The following is a 23,813-nucleotide window of genomic DNA, read 5'->3' on the forward strand; positions in this document are numbered from 1 at the left end:
TTTGACACTGATAAGTCATTCAAGGCCTGAAGAGCCTTCAATCCAAATTCACACCATTTGCTGAAAAGTGCTGCCTTCAAAACACACTGCATGTTTTTATGTTAGGTAGAATAGGCAGACTTCATCACATTTGCTTTGTAGTGACAACTGTAGCTTGACAAACATGCTCATCCACCCCAAATTGGTTATTCTATGTCACCTTTTTTTAAAAAAATGCTGAGTACAGACTTGGTATTTCACACAAATGAGAGAAACAGATCTTCCATTTTACAAGGGGAAATAATGTCATCCTGAAAGCATTATTAGCGTTTTTCTAGAGTAATGACTGGATGCAGCAACAACAGTACTACAATACTTCACACGTGTATAACACTTAAGGATGTTCAAAGTGCTTCACATTGTAACGTATCCTTATAACAACTGTGTTAAGCCAATCTATAATTATTGCCATATTATAATACTGCCAGAACTCTAATAAACTACTGATATAAAAGGGGGAAATCCTAGCTTGGAGCCAAGTCCAGCTTCAGGACAGCAGCAACATTTTGTCTCAAATACGAGTCATGAGAGTTTACTATCTGAGGATATACTACACTGATTTTACTTAAGCATCGTAACATTAAGCATAACATTAACATCGAAACATTAAGCATCGTAGCCCAAACAACACATTTTCTGTTAATGGTTGGTCTGCCTCAGCAGTGGACCACTTGTGGGGTGGGGGGCTGGGTCATATGACCAGACTGGGGTGTGCTGAATGAATCCAGAGCCAGGCTAGATTACATAGATGACAAAAAGTTATAGATGCTCTACCAGAAACCCAGATTAAAACTCACATTTATGTACCACTGTCCTGAGAAGCTGTATCTTGGAGGTAGGGTGAACTGTGTGCTTCGTAAACGGTGAAGCAAGCATGCCCATCACTGCAACACTTGTCAAACCTAGCCTACATCCATCTAGGTCTGCAGTGGGGAATATGTGGCTCTCTACCTGTTGGACTGTAACTCCCATCATCCCAGACCTCAATCAGATATCTGTTATAAAGACCTGGATAACAGACCTCTCCACTAAGAGGGGGGTACAAAAAAGCAATCTCACCTATTTGTGCAAAAGAAAACGATATTTTTTTTAAAAAAATAATTACAAGTACTATTGCAGCCAATAACATTTTCAAGGGCAAGTAGTTCTGGGCATGATTTTCATCAGGAAAATGACGCAGGTTTTTTTTAATGCCATGCTGTGGTTCTATTATGATTTTGTATTATTATTGTGAATTTTTTACATCCTATGAAACACGTTGAGCACAAATGTATTTGTGGGAAATGTGGTATATAAATAAATAGACTATGGCTTGCCTTTATTACATACACAGCCCAATAAACCCCTTGACAGCATACAAATCAATAAGACTAATTTAACCCACACCCCCTTCATACACACAAACAAAACTTACTGCAATCAGCTAAATGCAACCAACCATACTCTGGGCTCTCCAATCTCTTGCACTGCCAACGAAAACATACAGATAAATAAAGAACTTATCCTCACAAGACTGGCACAAAAACTCTGCACATACACTAAGCCAAAGAATGGAAAATCACTATCCCCTTATTTCTCCCCCCCCCCCACTTCACAATGTCTGTGACAGCTGTGTCTCACACGAAACATAACTGACCTGTAGAAAGGACTCAATGAATTGAAAACAGAGAGATCATATGTACCCTTGTTAACACTGAAAACCCTTTAAGGAAAACAACTTTAAGAGATGGAAAGAAAATAAATTGACTATGACTATGATCCAGAGCCAGACCCACTGCAGGTATTCATACTAAATAAGAAGATGGCCAGTTGCAAACAAGCGTATGTGTCAGGGGTTCAGGAGCAGAGGCACAGGAAAGGGAGGAAATAGAGAGCGAGGGGGAGGAGTCCGAAGGAAATGTTAGCGATGACAGCGGTCCGAGGTCTCTGAGTCTTTCCAGCGAATCGGAAGATTCACAGAAAGGGGCTCCCATGGTCAGGGCAAGGGGGGTGCCTAGGGGGACTCAGAGAGCAGCAGTTGGAAATCAGGACCAGCGTCCACACCAGAGTGCAGTAGGGGGGAGGAGTCCCAGGCATCGGGATCAGGCGGCGCACTGCCAGCGGGAGGACATGAGTCAGGATTGGCCACGCCTCCATCGGGGAGCGAGGAAACGGTCGAGAGGAAGGTTGAAGGCTGGGCGCACGCGCCAAGTTCAAATGTACAGGAGGGCGGCACAGTTGGCAGCCCGGATAGGGAGCCAGGTCCCAAAGCCCGCCGAAAAGAGCGGGAGGAGTCAGGGGGGTCAGCATCAGCGTCAGAGGAATCCAGGAAGGAAGGGACCCCGGGGGGTAGCAGGACCCAGAGGAGAAAGGAGAGACGGAAGAGGTGGAGTAAGGCTAGAATCTTAAACTGGTGTACAGGGGGCGGAGATTCAGATGGAGCTTCGCCGATCTAAACCCTAGACGTAGAGCTGGGGCGCTCCGGCTTGAAAATGGAAACTGTACTTCAATAAAGACTTTTGTACATTACTACCGGCTAGCGTTGGTCCTCTGTGAGCTGGGACCTGGAGCCAGCTCTGACAGTATGTTTGACAAAATGCGTTGATTGGCCCCTCAATCTCTTTTTTATATTGCAGCCATATGCACCCAGACCTTTCATTTGACAAGTTACATTGCACCTAGGGTGTCCTGCTCTGAGTTTGGCATCAACAATAATGAACAGTATTAACTGTATTTGGTCTCTGAAGCAATGGCATAGACTCTATGGTTTGTGAACTGCATGGACCACCAGTGTTTTAACAAGTCCCTAAAGTGTGTTAAAAGTTATTTTGGCTCTTAAGTTCTAGAAATTTGATCAGAACCCACAAACTTTTGTCTGGAGGTTTGATGTACTGGCACCCTGACAAATAAACATCACTTGTAAATGTAAAAGTCTAGCCAACAGAAGGAAACTTTAAAAAAAAAAAAAAGGAAGCCTCTTTTGTACTCTATATTGCTCAAGAATGGAAGACTAGTGAAATCTTGGCATTGGTAGTAGGGAAGGCAGGCTATGATTTTCAAGATGGCCTTCATTGTTGACTTTACAAGTGCTTTAGTGCCAAATTTTTCAAACTACTGAGAAGGAGAAAAATAACTGCTGAAGATTTGCATAACTGTAGATGTAGTGGCATTTGCATTTTTGCAAGTATAAACAGGAATATATTTTATAGAGATTTAAAGTTATTGTTAAATTACAAAATGTAGAATGGAAAGCACATAAACTCCAATGCTCAGGAGTATGCCCTGGTGGCTGCTGCTATGCTACCGGGCCAGCTTCAAGGTTAGTGATTCCCCATGGCTTGGATGTATCCACCAGGGGGCATGTGTTTAGTCTGAGGTTCCAATTTTATGGAAGTCCCTCTTCCAGTTGAGGTCAGATAGGTCTCCTTTCTATAGGACTTCCACTACCTACTGGAAAACTTTTCCCATTCAAGCAGGCCTTTTAACTGAAGTTTTATTTTATAGGTAGTTTTGACCTATTTGTATTATAACCTAATAAACCACTTAGGGACTACTGTAGTTAAGGTAATATGGAAATTGTTCCTATAAATAAATGTCGTGAATAGGGGTGCTGCTACCAAACAAACAGGTATCACCACTCATGCCCCATCCAATGAAGGGAATGAGATATGGCAACCCCAATTTAAATGTGCATCTTTCAAAAGGTAAAAACCAGCAGACCCCAAAAGTTGATCTTTTTTAGGAAGACCCCAACATTTTTAGGCCAGTATCTAACATCTTTCTAGTGCTCAGTCGCTCTCCCACCACCACTTTTGCATGAGGGTCTCTTCCTATTACTAATAACTTTGAGTAAACTTTTCTATTAAATAACTTGACTTCAAATTATGTCATGGAGGAATAGGAATTCCTGGGGTCCTCCATAAGAGGAAAAATAGATTCAGAATTAACCAATTACCTAATGGTGCATTTTAGAGTCCATGGCTTCTACAAAACAAACTTAATACGTTCGGGACCAAGATAGGGTAAAATATTATAAAGCTATGATTGAGGCTACTACAGAGGGGGAAGTTGGTTTGCTTGCCTGTGGCTCCTAGGTCACTTCCAAATAACCTGTTTGTTGAGCACTTATCCTGATTTGTTCCTGGAGAGGTTATACAAATGTGCACCAAGCAAGTGTTAACCCACGCTTCTCAGTAAATTTCCTCATCACTTTCCCTATCACAAAAAGTCGGGGGGGGGTGCGTAGGAGTGCCAAATCAACTTTGTTTTACCTAATTTTGCTGGCATGGAACAATGTTTGAAGTGACTCATTGTTCCCTTGTAGCTTAGGGCAGCCATATGTCAACAACTTTCAGGTTTTCCTAAAATAAAGCTCAAGTTTTGAGGAAGCAAAACTCATTCAAATACTGGGACCCTTTACCTTAACATTATTACTGGATACATCCTCTAACTAGCACCGGCAAATTGTTCCAGGGGATGAAATTACAGGATCTAATTAATCTGAGACACTTAGGAACAGAAAACTCACACTTGACCCCCTGGGAATGTGTTGTTTCTATCCCTCATTGAAATTGTACCCATACAATTTAGAAGGCAATGAAAGCAATAGGTTTTTCACAGGAATTACGCTAAAACCTATCAGGTTTAATAGAAAATGGGAGCCGTCCCCTGGGTTGCTTGTTTTAAAGCCACTGCAGAAAATTCTACAGCAGAATCTGTCTGCTGCATTTTATAGCTAAAAGATTATCGCATTCTGTATGACGGTTCAAATTATCTTCACAGGACAGGGCAAACTCATGTTGTTCACGTGGAATAGCTATCATGGAGAAATCGCTTTAAATGGCCCCTTCTGGGCATTCGTGTGCAGTTCTTGCCATGAGAATCAGGATGTTTTCCATGCTACACCTCCAGAAAATCTCTGATGGTGTTATGCGAAAGACAACATAAGCCGGTCCATACAAATGGCTCACTTGTGTTGAGACAGACACCCAGGAGTAATTTCAAGGGGGCTCCTAGTAGGTCCAGAAGCTCTTGAGATACCTTGTCACCCATCTTCAATTATTCCCGCCCATCCACCCAACACAGTGCTCTCCTCTACTGATGAGCCCTTCCCCACTACTGCTTTTCCAGCTGAAACTATTTTAAAGCCATGTGTCTTCTGATGGGTGTATATGACCAGGGAAGGAGTAGCTGGTAAAAAGTAGACTCCCAAGGGAAAGCATAGGCAGAGCAGACAGTTCCAACTCCTTTCTCCTGCCCCAAGTGCTACACTTTTAAATTGCCTCCCAACCTGCCACTTGAATGATTCAGTGGCAAAAACTCTTTTTGCACACAGATCTGCCAGCATCACATCTAGTTTGGTCCAGATTTCACAAAGGCCAGAGTGCAAACAGACTCTGTGTAGTGCAAGAACTGTGGATCTCTACAACCGTCAGGGGTACCAACTTGAATAAAATATGGGGGGTCAGGTAAGCCCCATCCCGCACAATCAGTCACATGACATGGCACACACCATTTGAATGGCAATGTCCATCAACTTTGGGGGAGGGGCAGACCCCTCAAATATTCTATTGGGGGGGTGAAGGTAGCTCAGCCCAATGCTACGATCAGCTCCTGCAAAAGCTGCAATCCTAAAAACCCTTATATTTGGAAGTAAATTCCCCTGAATTTATTGCTTCCCAATAGGTTTGTTTATTATTAGGGTACCAGTCAGTGTATCTGTTTTAAGAAAGATACAGAAGCAACATTTTGCACTTTTTCTGGCCGATCCATAACTTAAAATTACAAGCTGGCAGTCAAAAACAGCTCCACCACCTCCCACTTCAGCCAAGGCCATTCATTCTTCATTTCTGTCATTTAAGCACAGTTTATGAGCCCAGAAGTAATATAAGAATTTGTAAGTCCATTACAATTGCACTTTTATAAGTAGAGAGCTTTATAAAAAAATAAAAAAGCAATTTCCTCTGGATTTTGATTACAGGACTTCAGAGACGTTGATTTTAAAGGGTCCTTGAAAACCAAAATTCCAGCTCAAAGGAAGAACTCTTTCAGGAGCAGCAGGCTTCCTGAAAATGCAAATTCTTTTTGGCAATTCTCCCACCTCTCTCCCTTGTAAACAGAGAGCATGAATGGGAAAAGTCTCAAACTGGTTGGGGAGCAGCCTGCAGTTCACATCTCTACAAGAGAGCAACCAGTGCAACTTGCTTTGATCAAAGATACTAAGCACTTGTGGTACTCCTGAAAACAGGATTGGGATTTTCAACCTGAATAATTTGTTGGGATGTCAACAACCTGAATAAGGAGGGACAGGTAAACCTTTAAAAGGAGCCTGTCTTTTAAACATCAGTTAAGCTGAATGTGCTCCCTGTAGGTCGTGCAAATTGCTACACAGTTAATATGTCCCCTGCTCAAATCATAAATGGGGCTTAGACCCATAAAAAGGCCTTATAGGTAACCAGTCATCAGTTCTTCCACATTTGCTCTACCACAAATGTGATGCTAGCATCCCCTAGTGGAGGATAAAAGTTTGGGAGAGACTCAGAAAGTGGTTGGGGGAAGGGGGCAGAGTATGCCTTGTGCCGTTTAAGCAGAGTCTGCATTTCTTTTGCTATTGTTTGAAGAATTCTAATTATCCTGCATTTTAACAGCTTAGCACTGCCCACAGAGTTTCACAAATAAAGGCTATTACTGCTGCTTCATGCTTCAGCTCACTGATGCCTGGGCCTTGCAACAACAACAAAACAAAAAAATCACTCCCTTAAGATTTCTTTTCACCTCAAGCAGAAGCTTTGTCAAACAAGGTTCCTCTCGCCTGGCAGATCAAAATGGAGCTTGCTGCCAAGAATTGTTTTCTGGTCAGCTGAGTGTGGCAGGCCCCAGCGCCAACACCTCTGACTGCTTCGTGAACTACAGCCACGGCTCCTATTCAGCTGTTCTGCACGCAGCCCGCCAGGCAGCGAAGAGGCCGGAGGAACTCAGAAAAGAACAGATGAAAGTGTAGCTCTGGGAGGAATGGAAGGTGCTGCTAAGTCAGCTCACCAAACTCTCCCAGGTGAGCAACAAGCAGCAGGCCTGCTCTGCCTGCCTTGCCTCTTCCAATACTGGAGACTGAGCAAAGGAAAATCATCCCTCAGGTGGGTGGGGGTGGCTTGAACATTATCTGATAGCTATGCCTACTTGGATGACCCCTGGCAACTGAACACCAAACAGCCGGGGTGACTCAACTCACAGTTTCGTGGAACTAGGACAACACTCCAGAAACCAACGTTTTGCCTTTGACTTCTGCTGCCTTGAAATATCGCTAACAGCATATTACCACTATTGTGTTGTAGGCTTTATTTTTTTATGGCATTTCAACATCTTAATGTGGGAAACAATTTAAAGTCTAAACATACCAACCTTTCTAGAAGACGGCTGTTAAGCTGCTTCCAACCAAGTGTGCAAACACGCACAGCACTAAAGCTGTTTAATTTGCTTCACGTCAGCTCACCAGCAATTAATATGCCTGCCATAACAAGGCCCATAAAATTCGCTAGCAGTAGGGGAGTGAAATGATTATAACATTTTTTCCCCTTTCAGCAATACCCGTCTACAGTTTGAGCACTGTCAAATCTTTTTAAAAGCAGATAAAGAAGCTGAGCTGCATCTGAACAGCTGTTGTTTACTGAAGCAATAATTAGCAACAGGGATAGTGTTAAAATACCTGCTACCTGATACAAAACCAAAACAGCACACACATACACAAACCTGCCCCCTACCTGCTGGTTAGCCAAACAAACAAAAAGTCAGCAATACAAAGAATAAGCTGTTCTAAGGTTTCTTAATTTGTTTTATTAAACAATCAAAAGCCAGCCTCTCTACCGTGCACTGCTCATTTAGGCAAACCTGCTTGGTGCCACGTAATTAAATTCAAGTTGTCCCACTTGACTTTATTATGGATAATTACTAATCAATATGTGCAAGTCTGGACTTACATGGCTGTTCTAGCGTATCTTCTCCAGGAAACATTTGTACCAGGTAGATAAATCAAACATATACTACAATCTGGGACCAGCATGGTACAAATAAAACCCAATTTTAATAATTAATTTAATCACAGACACACCCATGCAGGAAAAAAAAAAAACTCCCACTAAGTTACATGGATAGAGGATTGCAGCCTAAATCAACACTTCTCCAAGCTTATTCTCAAAAACCTCAATCAGATATCTATTACAAAGCAACCTCATCCCTTTGTTGAACAACAGGGAAATCTTGTGAAAGTCCACACTAAAGTTGGCAGACCCAAAAATATACTGACCTTGAACCCAGAGTATGGTCTGAAGGCTCAAGAGGATAGCAGGCCTGCTCTCTTCCAATACTTGAGACTCTGAGGAAAGGGAAATCATCCCTCAGAGGGGTGGGGGGTGGCTTGAACATTATCTGACATGCACCACACACACTGCCTTGGGTTCCCCGGCATGAACTGTGACATAAATGTAAGAACATAAATAATGTAGAACCTCTGAGTAGGACTTAGTTAAATACCACCCATTGGTCATAACCTGGGGCCCTACTAAGCATTTGTTACAGCTGACAGACATTCCTTTGTTAGGCAGATTAGCAATTGCCCAGATTGGTTAGCTGGTTGGTAGTTAATCAGTAGGTTATGAAATGGTCCTCTTGAGAGTCTAAATACATTGTTTGTTTTAAAGATGAGAGCCACCAAACCTTGAGGAAAGGGGGTTCTCCCTTACTCAGCTAAGAGGAGGCATATGTGTGTGAAGAAACAACAATTTGAGACACATCTGAAACAGACACAGAAAGGAAGGAGTTATCAAAGGAGGGAAGAGTCTCTCTCTCTATTGACTTGATACGGCACAGCAGATCTCCTGCCTCACTGGAGTGTGAATGTTGCTTGTAAATAAAGCAGTATTTTAAGTCTCCAGTGTTCTTTCCACCAAAAGAAATGCAGCCTGGGTAATGCTGCCTCTCTAGAACTTCTTACCGCTCTGGAAGTGAACTGCTGCAACCAATCGTTTTGATTTTTTTTCAGGACAAGCCAGAAAGTTGCCTGAAGAAAAACAACATCCTTTTCAGGACTGGAAACATTATTCTGATTTTGCCAGGAGGAAACACAGTGGTTGAACTCTTTCAAAGTACACTCAAAGAGAGGCCACCTTTCTGGGCACACTTGGGGTAGGTAGAAAATCTGCCCAGGCTGAGCACACTGATAGCAGCATCTGACCTGACAGCCTGCTGACTTCACTCTCTACTGCTGCAGACCTATCCCAGACCTATGCACTTCCCAGCCCTTCATTTAACCCAGGGGTAGGCAACCTAAGGCCCATGGGCCGGATGCGGCCCAATCGCCTTCTCAATCCAGCCAACGAACTGAAATCAGTTCTGGAATCAGCGTGTTTTTACATGCATAGAATGTGTGCTTTTATTTAAAATGCATCTCTGGGTTATTTGTGGGGCATATGAATTCGTTCATCCCCCCCCCCAAAAAAAATTATAGTCCTGCCCACCACATGGTCTGAGGGACGGTGGACCGGCCCACGGCTGAAAAAGGTTGCTAAAACCTGATTTAACCCTTGACTCTAATTCCTAGGAAGTATTATGCAGAAAGGAAAAGACCCTTCCTTGTTAAATTAGAAGGAAATAGCTCACGTGTTCCTGCAAGTTATCTAAGTCCCACCTAGAGCTAAAGATGCTCAATAAGGTAAAAAAGAAAAGAAAAGGTGTGACTATTATCAGGAAGGAAGAAAATACCACAAGGTAAAACAGGTGTTGCCTGTGATACCTGGCATGATGTCTGAATTAGCTTTCACAGTGAAGGAGCTCAAAATGATTATCAGGAGCTTGTGCTCTTTCACCATCAAAACCAAGCAAAATAGGTTAAAGTAAACACTCCAGCAGTGACAGCCGCTGAGCAACAGAAGGAAATTCCTTGCTGACAGGCTGCAGTTAAGGCAGACTAGCAAGCCTGAAGTGCACAACCCAGACGTAACACACAATCATAACTGTGCACTGAAACCACCAGAATGAGCAGTCATAGCACCGTGAGTAAGCAATAGAGTGGAAGCCTTTCCACTGAAATGCTTCCTGGTGTCTAAACTAGAGTTCAAACTAACATTTCAAATTTCTTTCTCTTGCTCACTCCTGTATATCCTTCTTGATGATTTTTGTTTTGTTTCTGTAAAAACAAAGAAGTGGGAATCTTTCACCTTTGGCTATGAGCTTTAGGACACAACTGGATGTGATGTGGGAGATTTTTGTTTTGTAAGTGAAAAGCAGCTAAAGGGAGGAGGCATGTGGGGAACAACCTTTTCTCTCCTGTTGTTTTCCTGAAATAAATTATGTCACTCAAGCCGCTCTATGCACCATTGGGAAACCATACCTGTATGCTCCCCTCCAGCACGACCTTCTCAATCTAACCCCGCCCCGCCCCCCAAAAAACTGTTTTTTAAACTTTTTAGAATCACTGGATCACACCTAGTCAGGATGCCCAGATGCAAAAGAGGACAGGGCTCCTACAGTGCAAAATTTAATTTATAAGCCAGTGTATCCACCTCACAAGCCCCAGGTTCCCTTGCCTAAAAAAAATTAAGTGCTTTGAGGATGACTTGATCAAAATTACATACCCTACAACATTTCTCCAATTAAAACAGGGACGTCCCATTCCATAATGATAATTTTACTATTTATACCCCACACATCTTACTGGGTTGCCCCCAGCTACTCTGGGCAGCTTCCAAGATATATAAAAAGATAATAAAACATGAAACATTAAAAAAAAAACTTCCCTATACAGGATTGCCTTCAGATGGCTCAGCGGTTGGATAACTCCATACCCTCCAACATTTCTTCAATGAAAACAGGGACATCCTACCATACTCTCCAACATTTCCCCAATGAATATAGGGATGTCCTAAGGAAAAGCAGGACATTCTGAGATCAAATCAGAAACCGGGATGGCTTCTCTAAATCAAGGACATCCCTGGAAAATAGGGACACTTAAAGGGTCTGAAATTGTCCACTGCTGTCTCACTCCCAGCTTTTCTCATCTAGCAACAACACTTTCTAATGAAGCTTGGACTTCTGGCAGCGGACAGGCTGATTTCATGCCACATCAAACACAGGACAGGAAGGCAAGTGATCAGGCAAAAGTAGGAAATGCAGGCTTGGTAAGTCTTTCTCCTCTTAAAGGTATAGGAAACCCAGCCAGAGATTTGTTTTCTTGAATCTCAGAACTTTAAGGTCTAGGAGGTATTCTGCAACCATGATTTTACCATAATCCAGTGGCTCTTGATACTATTGATTATAGTAGCCTCATGAACTGCTCTGTGGGACAGGAACAATATTCTACCATGGTTCTGCCCCTGCCTACAGAGCTGTGTCCAAAGGACAACATTGGGAGACTGTTTCAGCCCCGTGGTCTTTGCACTGTGGTGCACCACAGGGTAAAACCTTGTCACTATCTATATGAAGCCATTGGTTGTGGTCATTCAGAGTACTGGGGCAAAGTGTCAAAAATACACTGATGATACAGCTCTATTTCTCCATTACATCAGTGTTAGGAGAGGGTGTGCATGATCTGGACTGATGTCTGGGTGCACAGGATGAGAGCCAATAAGATGAGAGCCAAGAAGATGGAGGCACTGTGGGCTAGTGGGCCCTACGTCCAGGAAATTATCCTTTTGCCTGTTCTGGATTGGGCTACTTCTGAAATAAGAGGATCCATCTTTGTCCTTCGAAGGGACAGACAGTCTCCATGACTTCTATTAGCTATGACTTGTACTCCAGTTATGGCCATTCTTGTATAGGAATAGTCTGGCCACAGGGATTCATGGACTGGTAACCTCAAGGCTCAATTATTGCAACATGATCTATGCGGGGCTACCCCTGAGCCTGGTCCAAAGCTCCAGCTGGTGCAAAACACCACAGCTAGAATGTCGATGGAGACAGACCATCACTCCAGTGGCTAAAAGCTTGCACGGGCTGCCCATATACTGCTGGGCCAGGTTTAAAGTTCTTGTATTATGTTACAAAGCCCTTAAGACCTTGGAGTCAGGAAACCTCAGGGACCGCCTGGTCTCTTAATGCCTAATTACTGAGGTCTTGAGGGAAGTCACTGTTAGCGCTTCCCTCCTGGTTCATATCCATGAATCGTATCCACAAGGAGCAGTGTGTTCAGTTTTGTGGGTCCAATTCTGTGGAGCTTCCATCCAGTTGAGGTCAGAGAGGCTCCCTCTATCTTGAAGTCACTGAAGACTTTTTATTTCAGCATACTTTTTAATCTGAATTCTGATTTTATATGTTTAACTTGTTTTTAGTCTTATTGTATTGGGGTCCCCTGTGCACTGCTTAGAGGCAGCTGTGATGAAGTGGCACAAAAATTGTTAAATAAATAGGCCATCATCACAGCTCTGCGACACTTGAAAACAACATTTTGCATCCAGAAGCAAGAGCATCTGAAGCTTGAGTATTCCACACGCACCCTTTTTGGCAAATGGCATTCGGACTGAGGCCTGCCTCTTAAGTCTCCTTTCCAGGCTGTGGTTGTTCGATTCCTGCCACTCAGTGGAATCGTGTGTGAAGTTTCTGATTTGTGTTGACTCCTCCAGAGTGGGAGAAAAAGCTGATCTTCAAAGGGGAAAACAGCATCAACCACTGATTAAAGTGCAGCTTTAGCATGCTGCTCAAACGCAACTGGGTGCATCTCACATGGCACATTCTGATTAGGAGCGTGCAGAAAACTCAAAGGAAGGATTTCTTTTTCTTTTTCCAGCAAGCTGATAGGCAGAATGATGAAAGTTTAAGGGATTTTTTAATAGCTTCGGATTTAAAACACAAAATGCAATTGAACTAAGTGCAGTAAATCCAATTAGTCACCCTGGCTCTGTCCTTTTATTAGTTATTTCATTGAGTTTTAATAGGCTCTTTGGCCCTGTCTAGAACAGAGGCAAGAGGGCTTTGACCTGAGGGAGGCCTGCACCAAAAGGTACTCTGTCAAATTAGTGATGCAAGCACAGAGCTTTATCTGCAGTAGAGTGCATGGTCTGTCCACCACTCTGCTACCCTGAACCAGCAGACACTTAGTGCTCCCTCCCCTGGCCACTGACAGATTTGCAGAACTGAAGAATGGGGAGACTAAATAAGCATTGTCCTGGGGCACATTGTTAGGAGATATATTTCAAAGACTTGATGAACTCAGGCTTGATGAACTCAGACCCCAGGGGCTTCAGCACATGCAAATTCCAAAAAGGTACACCATCCAAGCTGCAGTTTGGATATGGGTATTAGTGGTACACTGAGGCAATCCCAGTAGCACACTCTCTACTGCTGTTCATTGCCAAACAATCTGACCGGCTGGTCCCCATAGTCACAGCTGTAGTATCAGTTAGGATACAGGTTTGTTTATTCCTCCTTTGCAGGAGGACAGGGCAACTAACCAACTGCTGGATGTCCCTCCAATTAGGAACTTCTCCATTCCACTTTCCTACTTTTCATCTTATACATAAGTACCTTATCTTAGAGTCACAGAGTAGGAGTTTAGAACTGCATGATCCAAAGATGAGAACTAGAGTCAAGTAGAAGCCCATCTCACACATGGAACATAGGAAACTGCCTTACACCAAGTCAGGCCATTGGTCTCTCAAACTTAGAATTTAGGCTACACTGACTGGCCAGCAGCACTCTAAGATTTCAGGCAGCGTTTACCCAGAAAAGCCAGGGATTGAACCTGAGACCTTCTGCATGGACATGGTGCTGCAGTTTCTGGATTTTACAAGAATCCTCACAATAAGAGTGGTTTTGGACTACGTACTACAGTGATACCTTGGTTTACAACCATAATCCATTCCGGAGGTCTGGTTGTAAACCAAAAAAGGTTGTAACCCAAGGTGCACTTTTGCCGATGGAGCCTCCCCCCAAAAATTGGTTGTAATCCAAAAAAAAGGGACATACACTTCAGGGTTTGCTGTGGTTGTAATCCAAAACGGTTGCAAACCAAGGTATCACTGTATGTGCAATACTTTAGGCAAGTATTGTTGTTTGTGAGCAGACATGACAAACTCCATTTCCGGATCACTCTTTCATAGCTAACAAATTGAGCCAAACCTGGGTTTTGAAGGGCCTCTGCTCCAAGAGTGCTGAGTTATATGCCACATGTCAAAACTAAAATTAAGTGTGAAATTGCAGACACCTAGATTATTGAGTTAACCATCCATGGGAGAGCAGCAGGTCACACTATGGCTCTACAAATAGGTTTTACTATATAAACATAAAGCAAAGATTGCTAAGTGTATCAACATCCCTATAAGGAGCCGAGTATTCTAGGGCAGCTTATATACAGCAGAACAAGGACAAGCAATTTTTTTGTGACCCAATGTTTACAGCAGAGAAAGGTCTAAGCAAAGGTCAGGCAAAATTTTCCTGGAAATATCATCAGTGTTACATTTAAGTGGTCACTTAAGCTAAAGGTTGCTTATTGCTGGAGTCTGCAAATGTTGTAGCTATTCACTCCCTGATAATCATGTTGTTTTATTTTTTCCATTTATTTATTGAGTAAATCGAACTAATAAAAACACAAACCATGATTGTCATGGGAACACTCCAAGGAGGAGTGATCCAGTGCGGCTGAGGAAAGGAGGGGGGTGCTGGCGTCAACTGTATTTTTACTCACAAAGCAATCAATACAGTTTAACACAAATAGTCCTTGAATGTTCCACATTGTGCATTGCTTTCCCAGGGATGGGAGGGGAAAGTATATTAATTCTCTCCCTCTCCCTCTCCCTCTCTCTCTCTTTCTCTCTCTCTCTCTCTCTCTCTCTCTCTCTCATGGTTTCATACATTCCTTTTGGACTTATTTTCCTTCTCTCTAGATCTTCACATCCCATGAAGGGACCTACATCTAAAGCAGGGCTGGGAAAACTTTGGCCTTCTAGATGTTGTTGAATTCCAATTTTCATCAGCCCAGCCAGAATAGCCAATGGCTAGGCAAGATGGGAGTTGTAGTCCAGTAGCATCTAGAGGGTGAAAGAGTTCTCAGCCCTGACCTATAGAATTACATAAAATAAAAACAGCTGCAAATGATTTTTAAAACAATACAAAATATAACTGAAGATAAATTTTAAAACAATACAAAACGAACAGCAGTGGCAGAGAGACCTTTTCATTCAGATGGAAAAGCTTAGTGTGTAACAGTTGTTCTTCTGTCCTACACAGATTGGTGGGGAGGGCAAAGTCAGAAAAACGCCCGTGGTCTACAGGCAAGAGCAGGAACACTTGAGGCTAAAGCTGCCTTTTTACAACCTCTTTATTCAAACCTAAGGAGACACTGCTCCGTTATGTGGATTAGTTTAATTACATTTCGTTATTCAGCTTCCACATCAAGCAGAATCAGAATAGGGAAACTGTACATGAATATAAAACTGCTGAAACTCATGACAGACTCGTCTTCTTTTTTTATCATCTCCCAATAAGACCTACAGGGGTCAGGTATAGTAAGATCACTTTTATAGGAAACATGAATTCATTATTTAAAGTCAGGTTACAGAATTTGATCTATCTATGTTTAGTACTGAGGTCAGTCGTGTATATATAGTATAAAAATCAAGCAGGCCTAAAATATACACACTAGTTACACATGTCATGTCTGGTAGATCAGTCCACATATGCCTCAGCCAATATTTATCCTCTGTGCAAAAATCCTGTAAATTCATTTTTGAAAGCAAAAGTCTGAGAGCCATTATGAGACTAGCCTCATCCTTGATTTAGACAGGCAGTGAAAGCAGTCCATGTGGCTTTTAATATATGACTGAAGGTTATTTTAACTCTCTTCCATTTTGGTTCTAATGTTTTAGTTTTAGTTTTTTGTTTGGCTTTATTTTCTTCTTTTATGTAAACCACTTTGGGGACCTTGTTAGGGCAGTGTATTTTTGAAGCAAATAAATGTATGTTCCTATTTCTTTAATTTTTTAAGAAATACAGGTTCATAGGTTAGTGAGACATTGCTATGGGCATAAACCCTATTCCTCTTCTCTAATTCTTTGCACAAGAATCCATTCCAAATATTATTTTTATAAAAAACATACCAAACTGCAGGTATGCAGGGGAGTGACCTGTAATATTATGACACAAATATTATTCACATAACAATTACAATAGCAGCAAATGAGCTATGTGGATGAAGCGCTGCATATGTCAAGGTGCACAACACTTTGTGTGCTCAGTGAACAGGATGCCCCCACAATCTTGAGGGAAGCTGTGATGTTTTGTTCAATGAATTTAAAACTACTGGCACCAGTCCTTATCTTTTTAACTGACACGGGTTTTTCCATGCCTTTAACAGCTGTATGACAGGTGGGCCTCAACAGGTAAACCTCTTCCCATCACTGTATCTCCATGATGCAGAGAAGTCATCTGGTGGTTTCTATCTATTACAGAGTTGTTAAATAGATGCATTCTTTGCCCATTTAGAAAAGTGGCAACCTAGGAGAAAAGGGCACACAGAGGCTACTTTAAAGTGAACAAGTAGCTGCTCAGGAATACCTTCCAAAATATGTTTCATCATTGGAGATGAATTATTCACAAGTGATGTCTGCTAACAATGACAATATTCTAAATATATAATGCAAACAGGTTTCTTACCTGTTCATTATGTTGTCAAGCTGGCATGCTGCACAATTCGCTTTCATCAAAGGGAAGGTGTATGCTCATTTAACCATTTGAAGATTGCATAGATCAGTTTGCTCCTATGTAGATGAAATAAACAATCAGAAATAATATTGGTCAATAATAAAAATGGCTCAAGAGGTTATCACTTACTTTCTAACATAGCAGCTCATTCAAACAGTGCTGAAAAAGAGATAGTTCACACAAACCACTTGCACAGTATCATATTATAAACGGAGTACATTTACAATATACTTGGTGCAATTTATTTAGATGCCATTTATTTTTCCACACAGTACTCAACATCCTTATTCAGAATTTACTATCCATGGATTGTAGCAACATGGTACAGAGTAGACTCATATTTGAAGAGTGAAAGAAGTTACCAGCAGAAATAATGGCAAATGGAAGCAATTGGGAAAGGGGTCACAGAATTGTGCAGCCTCCTCCACATTTCTGAGGCTGTTCTGCCACATATTATGCCAAGATTAGATACAGAAACTTACATACAAAACATTTATCAATAGATTATGGGATGTGACCTACAACACTGGTCCACACTTAACACAATAATATTTTATTATGATCTGCTGCTTGCAGACAAGTGAATCCTGCACTCTGCACATAGGTTAACATTTCAGCTAATTTTCAAGAATGGCATTTCCCAGATCTACAGAAATTTCTACATCATGGTAACACTGGCCTTGAGACACTAACCTTCTGTGTCTCACCCTGTGAATCTCCCTTTCCCTCTGAGAGTGCCACAGAGGCTATTTCCTTCCCCCTTATGTCCATAATTCTCATACCAATGGCTATATTGTGCCCCTCTCCATATTCTGGGACACACACATCAGATTTGTCATTGAAGAATTGATGATTATGCAAGTCACATTGAATACAGCCTACTAGCTGTACATTGTGGCAAATGTACAGTGGTACCTCGGGTTAAGAACTTAACTCGTTCTGGAGGTCCGTTCTTAACCTGAAACTGTTCTTAACCTGAGGTACCACTTTAGCTAATGGGGCCTCCCGCTGCTGCTGCACCACCGGAGCACGATTTCTGTTCTCATCCTGAAGCAAAGTTCTTAACCTGAGGTACTATTTCTGAGTTAGAGGAGTCTGCAACCTGAAGCGTCTGTAACCCGAGGTACCACTATCCTACCATATTTTTTAAGTTGCAGGCAGACAGCAAAAACAGAAGGTTCACTGAGCTCCTGCACTGCTGTGAAAGACTTGATGGGACACAACTTGTACAGATCTGAGAACAAGTTGTACAGATCTGAGCACAGAATTTAGTTTCGATTGGAGCAACAGGAAACATTTTCTTACCACATTCAAACCTAGTTCCCAACATGGGTTAGGGACACTTAATAAAGCATAAGGGTTCAAAACAAAACTTTTAGACCAGACTGTAAACTGAAGCTAAGGGAAGCTGCAGATGTTTTGAGCATTCATTTTCTCTCCCAGCAATTGCTTTAATGGGTTGGAGCTCCTGGGAGACCATTTGACTTTTGCTCATGTCTATGCCATTCCTCCCTGTCATGCTGACTGTGCAAAAGCTTAAAGCTGTCAACAACCTGCATTCGGTATTATTTCAAGTAAAGAAAAATAAAGTGACATCTGATCTGTCAAGAGGAAGGTGGGGATTTTGTTCTGAAAAATAGAAAGCAAAAATGTTCTGTGCAGAATCAATAGTCAAATCAATATTGTGCCCTCCCACCAAAAGCTCAGCTTGGCCTGAACTGCAGTCTTCCTCTCACTGCCCCCCCCCCCCGGTTACAGCAACCATCCATTAAAGTGAGTGAATGGAACTTACTTTGCCAGGACCACATCTTTGGTAAGTGTTTCTGAAGCAATACAGTAATGATTATTTTGCAGTATTGCATTTTAATAATTAAAATAAAGCACTGAGCATTATGCGCACTACTCTGTGGGAAATACTTCCCAGTAACCAGGGCCCTCAGAAAGCATAATTCACATTAGCAGAGAGATGCTTCCACAAAGCAGAAGCCAATGGCGATAGCATAAAGGTGACCCTGACTCATTCTCTCTCTTTCTAAAACAGAATCAACAACCAAGCTTTCAAAAACATGCTTTTCACCTCACAGAATTGCTTCTTTTCCGGTTCTTCCAATTAGAGAGAGAAGAACCTACTGCTCACACTTACTGTCCACATCAGAATGGAAAACAATTTGCATAAAACAAGAGTGGGGGGTAAAAGAGGAGAATGAAATAGAAGACACACAGACTGAAACAGAAAACATGTAGGAGATTGTCACAGCAAAACCAATAACTAACAATCTACACCATACATTTAAAGCACTCTTACACTGCTTTAACAGTCATGGCTTCCCCCAAAAGAATCCTGGGAACTGTTGAGGGTCCCCCATCAACATTGTGTCCTCTCTCTGGTGAGGCAAGGTCAAAGGAAGCTTAATCTATTTCACCAGCATGATTTGTTGTTTTTTTCCTCTTCAGAAGGGGATTCATGTGGTCCACCACTGGGGCACGCTCTAATTTTCAAAATGCACAAGACACCAAATGAGAAGAATTTCGCCAGAATTTGGGAGGGAGTGTAGGGGAAAGGAAGAAAATCATTAAGTAAAACTGACAGGTCTTTCACCTTACTTTGTCAGTTTCATTAGAAACGATGATGATGTGACTTCAGTGGGCTTGGTGGGCAAATAATTCAGAAAGAAATCCATTCTCACACTGTCAGTAAGGAGGTCCATTAGGTCACGATGGAATTGCATCTGAAAAGAGTTACAGGGCAGTACGGGCCAGAACACACTAGCTGGAGGGGTTGTGACATTTAAAGAGGGGGATGCGTAACTTGAACAGTGATAAGATGAATTAACTTATGTGGGGAAAAATAATTAAACCACCTGAAAATGCATGTGTGATTTCAGCCTTAGATTTGCAAACTGCATCCTGAAGGCAGTAACAGCATTTGTAAAAGGTTTAAAACACACATTCTTTCACACCAGCCCTTAAATAAACGCTTTCCACGTTGCATCTAGAAAATATTATCCTGACTGAGTATCACTTTGGAAACAACCCACTGCTATCCTGCGAAAGAACTTTCAAATCCAGAGGGGCCTATTTTTTGTTTGCATACACATCAAATGTGGTTTACAGGAGAGAAAAGAGTCTTTATTGGACAAACACACAGCTTCTTCAGTTGTGCCTGCAACACTCCAAATAGACGCTAGACCACACCTATAAGGTAAGATTTTTGAACAGCTCTTGTATTTGAAAAAGTCTTTAAGGACAGCCTCCTAAAAGAGAAGAAGAAGAGTTTGGATTTGATATCCCGCCTTTCACTCCCCTTCAGGAGTCTCAAAGCGGCTAACATTCTCCTTTCCCTTCCTCCCCCACAACAAACACTCTGTGAGGTGAGTGGGGCTGAGAGACTTCAAAGACTAGCCCAAGGTCACCCAGCAGCTGTATGTGGAGGAGCGGAGACGCGAACCCGGTTCCCCAGATTAGGAGTCTACCGCTTTTAACCACTACACCACACCTAGCAGATGAGACAATATTAACTACTGCACTTTGCACAATGGTACACATACAAATTTAAAAAGTGAACAAGCACCCCCCTCCCAATGTTCCCTGGTTTTGGAAATAACAGGCAAATGCTCCAAAACATACTGTAATTTCTTCAGATGTTGAGAAGTCTAAACTCAAAAGATTTCCCCCCCCCCATGTCTTTTGTCCTTCCCTTAAGTACAAAAAGTCCAATTTTGCACACCCTACATGAGGATTACTTCTGGACTTCACACAAGTCTATTCCAAATTGCAGCAAGGCCACTCACTTGACTTAAATTGGTACAGGAAAGACGAAGGACATTGCTTTAATCTATGAAGAGACACAGTTAAGCACTTTCCAGGGTTTTATGTGCAGGTTTCATAAAAATCCCAGATAGATAGATAAGATTAGGTAACGCATTATCAGAGCCAGACTCACTAATGCCTCAAGAGCAAATGAAAAGAGTCATTGACTGACTATTAAAGTGTAACAAAATTACTGACAAGGAAATGGTTGGATAGCAGAGCTATAATAATTAGCAATACTTTTAATCAAATATTTTATATCTATCCATCTCAACAGTGGATAAACCAGTTCCCATCTCCTGTTCCCCGCAGTAACAGAGATTTTTATCTATGTTGCCAACAGAGACACATCTGCCTGAAGAACATACAGTGGTACCTCAGGTTACATATGCTTCAGGTTACATACGCTTCATGTTATAGACTCCGCTAACCCAGAAATAGTGCTTCAGGTTAAGAACTTTGCTTCAGGATGAGAAGAGAAATTGTGCTCCGGCGGCGTGGCAGCAGCGGGAGGCCCCATTAGCTAAAGTGGTGCTTCAGGTTAAGAACAGTTTCAGGTTAAGAACGGACCTCCGGAATGAATTAAGTACTTAACCTGAGGTATCACTGTATACACTCTCTTTTTGCCTCCTCCCCCTCCAATATCTGTTTTCTAACTTTTTCTATTGTCAAATAGTGTTCAGAATACAAACAGAAAATTAACCATCCTGTTACTAAGCCCTTTGTCAAAAGTCATTTCTAAAGAAAAGGACCAGCAGAATAAGAGAGAGGGACTACTCTGTTGGAACACAAAGATTTTTTAACAGCTTAGAGTGACCGGTGGTGGTTTGGGGTGGGGGCGGGGGGGGGTAAAATGTATTCTTTAAGGAGTCCAAACTGAAGGATGAAAATAAATTCCATTTTCTCACTCGGTGAGAAATTCTGAATTTCTGAATACAACCCACCCACTTATTGAATGATTTTAATTCTGAGGTTCTTGTTAATGTTTACTTGTAATTCATAGGAACAGAGAAAGCTGCCTTGTATTGAGTCAGACCACTGAGCCCTCTTACATAAGCAGCAGCTCTCTAACGGTTCAGGGTGGAGGAATCTTCACCAGCCCTACCTAAAACATAGCTTCATTGTGGTGTCACTGCGATGCCAGGGTTTGAATCTGGCACTATTACACCACAGGTATAACCAGCCACCCATTTCTAGGCATGGCTTGTCTGGGATTTGAAGCCCAAAAGGGATCCTATCTATGTACTGAGAAACTTGAATGCATCATGGGTCGACCTTTCCATTAGACAAAGCTGCCTGGCTCAGGCAGCTGATTTTGGGATATCATTAAATGGAAGCAAACCATATGTGTTGTTACGCTTTTACTGCCATAGCACATGCTAGTTAGGTTTTCTGCCTTAGGTATCAAAATGTCTTTGGCCATGTATGTACGTGTACATACAAAAAAGCTCAACTCTGGTGAATCCTCCCCCAAAAAGCTCAACAACTCCAGGCAATCCTCCCCTAAACTCCACGCACGCTCCTCCTCCCTCCAATGACAATGGGTAGATCCTTGCCAATCACAGTCTCTTGGGAGTTGGAAGTGCCTGTTCTACATGAACATGATCTACAATTCAAGCTCAGTCAAATCCCCTCTTGGTCCAAGATGCTGAGCTATCCAATCAAGGGATATTTTTAAGAGAGGAAGGTCCAGAAATCTCATGAAGGATCACACAGCACAGCTCTCAGTGTCTCAGAAATTAGAATTTTCATTTGCCATAAAATCGCAAGAGCTGACAAGCAGCAGCCTGGACACTGCATCACCAGATCAGTTTCCAAAACCACAGAAAAAGTCAACACCGGGAGCTCACAAAGGAGGCATGGAGATAATGGTGTCCCTATTTGTCTCAAGCAACTAGTACTGAGATACTGTCACTGAACATGGAACTTCCACAGCTAATATATCTTTATAAAACCTAAACTTATGAATTTGTCTGGCCCTTTAAAAAAACCCACCTAAGCTAGTGGTGCACACGTTATGTTTGTCAAAATGTTGCTAAGCTACAACATGTACCTCTTTAAATGTAATGTTTAAAGTATGTTTGTTTCTTTGTACACATCATGGAAACAAACCTAGGGAAGGGTCTAATATCCATCTCAGCTTCCAACACCATTTCCATTACATATTCTGGGCTGCATCAATAGGAGTATAGCATCTAGATCAAGGGAAGTTATAGTGCCACTGTATTCTGCTCTGGTCAGACCTCACCTGGAGTACTGTGTCCAGTTCTGGGCACCACAGTACAAGAAGGACACTGACAAACTAGAACGTGTACAGAGGAGGGCAACCAAAATGGTCAAAGGCCTGGAAACAATGCCTTATGAGGATCGGCTAAGGGAGCTGGGCATGTTTAGCCTGGAGAAGAGGAGGTTAAGGGGTGATATGATAGCCATGTTCAAATATATAAAAGGATGTCACATAGAGGAGGGAGAAAGGTTGTTTTCTGCTGCTCCAGAGAAGCGGACACGGAGCAATGGATCCAAACTACAAGAAAGAAGATTCCACCTAAACATTAGGAAGAACTTCCTGACAGTAAGAGCTGTTCGACAGTGGAATTTGCTGCCAAGGAGTGTGGTGGAGTCTCCTTCTTTGGAGGTCTTTAAGCAGAGGCTTGACAACCATATGTCAGGAGTGCTCTGATGGTGTTTCCTGCTTGGCAGGGGGTTGGACTCGATGACCCTTGTGGTCTCTTCCAACTCTATGATTCTATGATTCTATGATTCTATGATTCTACATATACATAAGAATAAAAAGCCACAAAGCCGCATATGAGTTTTGAATGCCAACACCCATAGAAGGCAAATCTGCAGCACTCCAATCTTCAAGCAGTCTGAGATTCCAGGGGTCCCACAGCCTTGGATCCCAGCCGAAATCAAACGCTGCTTTGACACTCTTTCCAGCTTGCTGCTTTTTCTTCCAGTTTCTGGCTCACATCACTCAACTCTCTACTCTGGCCTTTTGTCCTTCCATTTGCCATCTCACACAGATCCACTTCCTTGGTTCCCTTAATGGCCCATCGCCCAGGCGACCACCTCAACAGGAAGCTAGCCTGCCTTAAAATATAACACTTGCTGGATCCAGCGATTAGGAGGGTCTCTGCATACAGCCTACTTCCCCCCACACCAAGCTCATAGCAATATATTCCTTGGAACTATAACACATGACAAAGCCTTCCATTTTCCAAGGGCCAAATGGGAAAATAAGAATCACAAATTTAATGGAGTTGCTATGAAGATGAGTACTAGGAGGATTGTAAAATGTG

The 23,813-nt window shown here is 42.3% G+C and overlaps 1 long non-coding RNA gene across 6 annotated transcripts in view; it reads right to left on the minus strand.

Annotated features, from left to right (window-relative positions):
- LOC310685423 overlaps window positions 1–23,813 on the minus strand; it is a 66,954-nt gene that overhangs the window by 37,108 nt on the left and 6,033 nt on the right. For all 6 annotated transcript variants that reach the window (XR_014515232.1, XR_014515233.1, XR_014515234.1 and 3 more), the window contains exon 3: window positions 16,654–16,757. This is a non-coding gene — a long non-coding RNA (uncharacterized lncRNA). The remainder of the gene's footprint in view (window positions 1–16,653; window positions 16,758–23,813) is intronic.

This window comes from Podarcis tiliguerta (assembly GCF_965153285.1).
Source record: "Podarcis tiliguerta genome assembly, chromosome: 9".
Taxonomy (NCBI): Eukaryota; Metazoa; Chordata; class Lepidosauria; order Squamata; family Lacertidae; genus Podarcis; species Podarcis tiliguerta.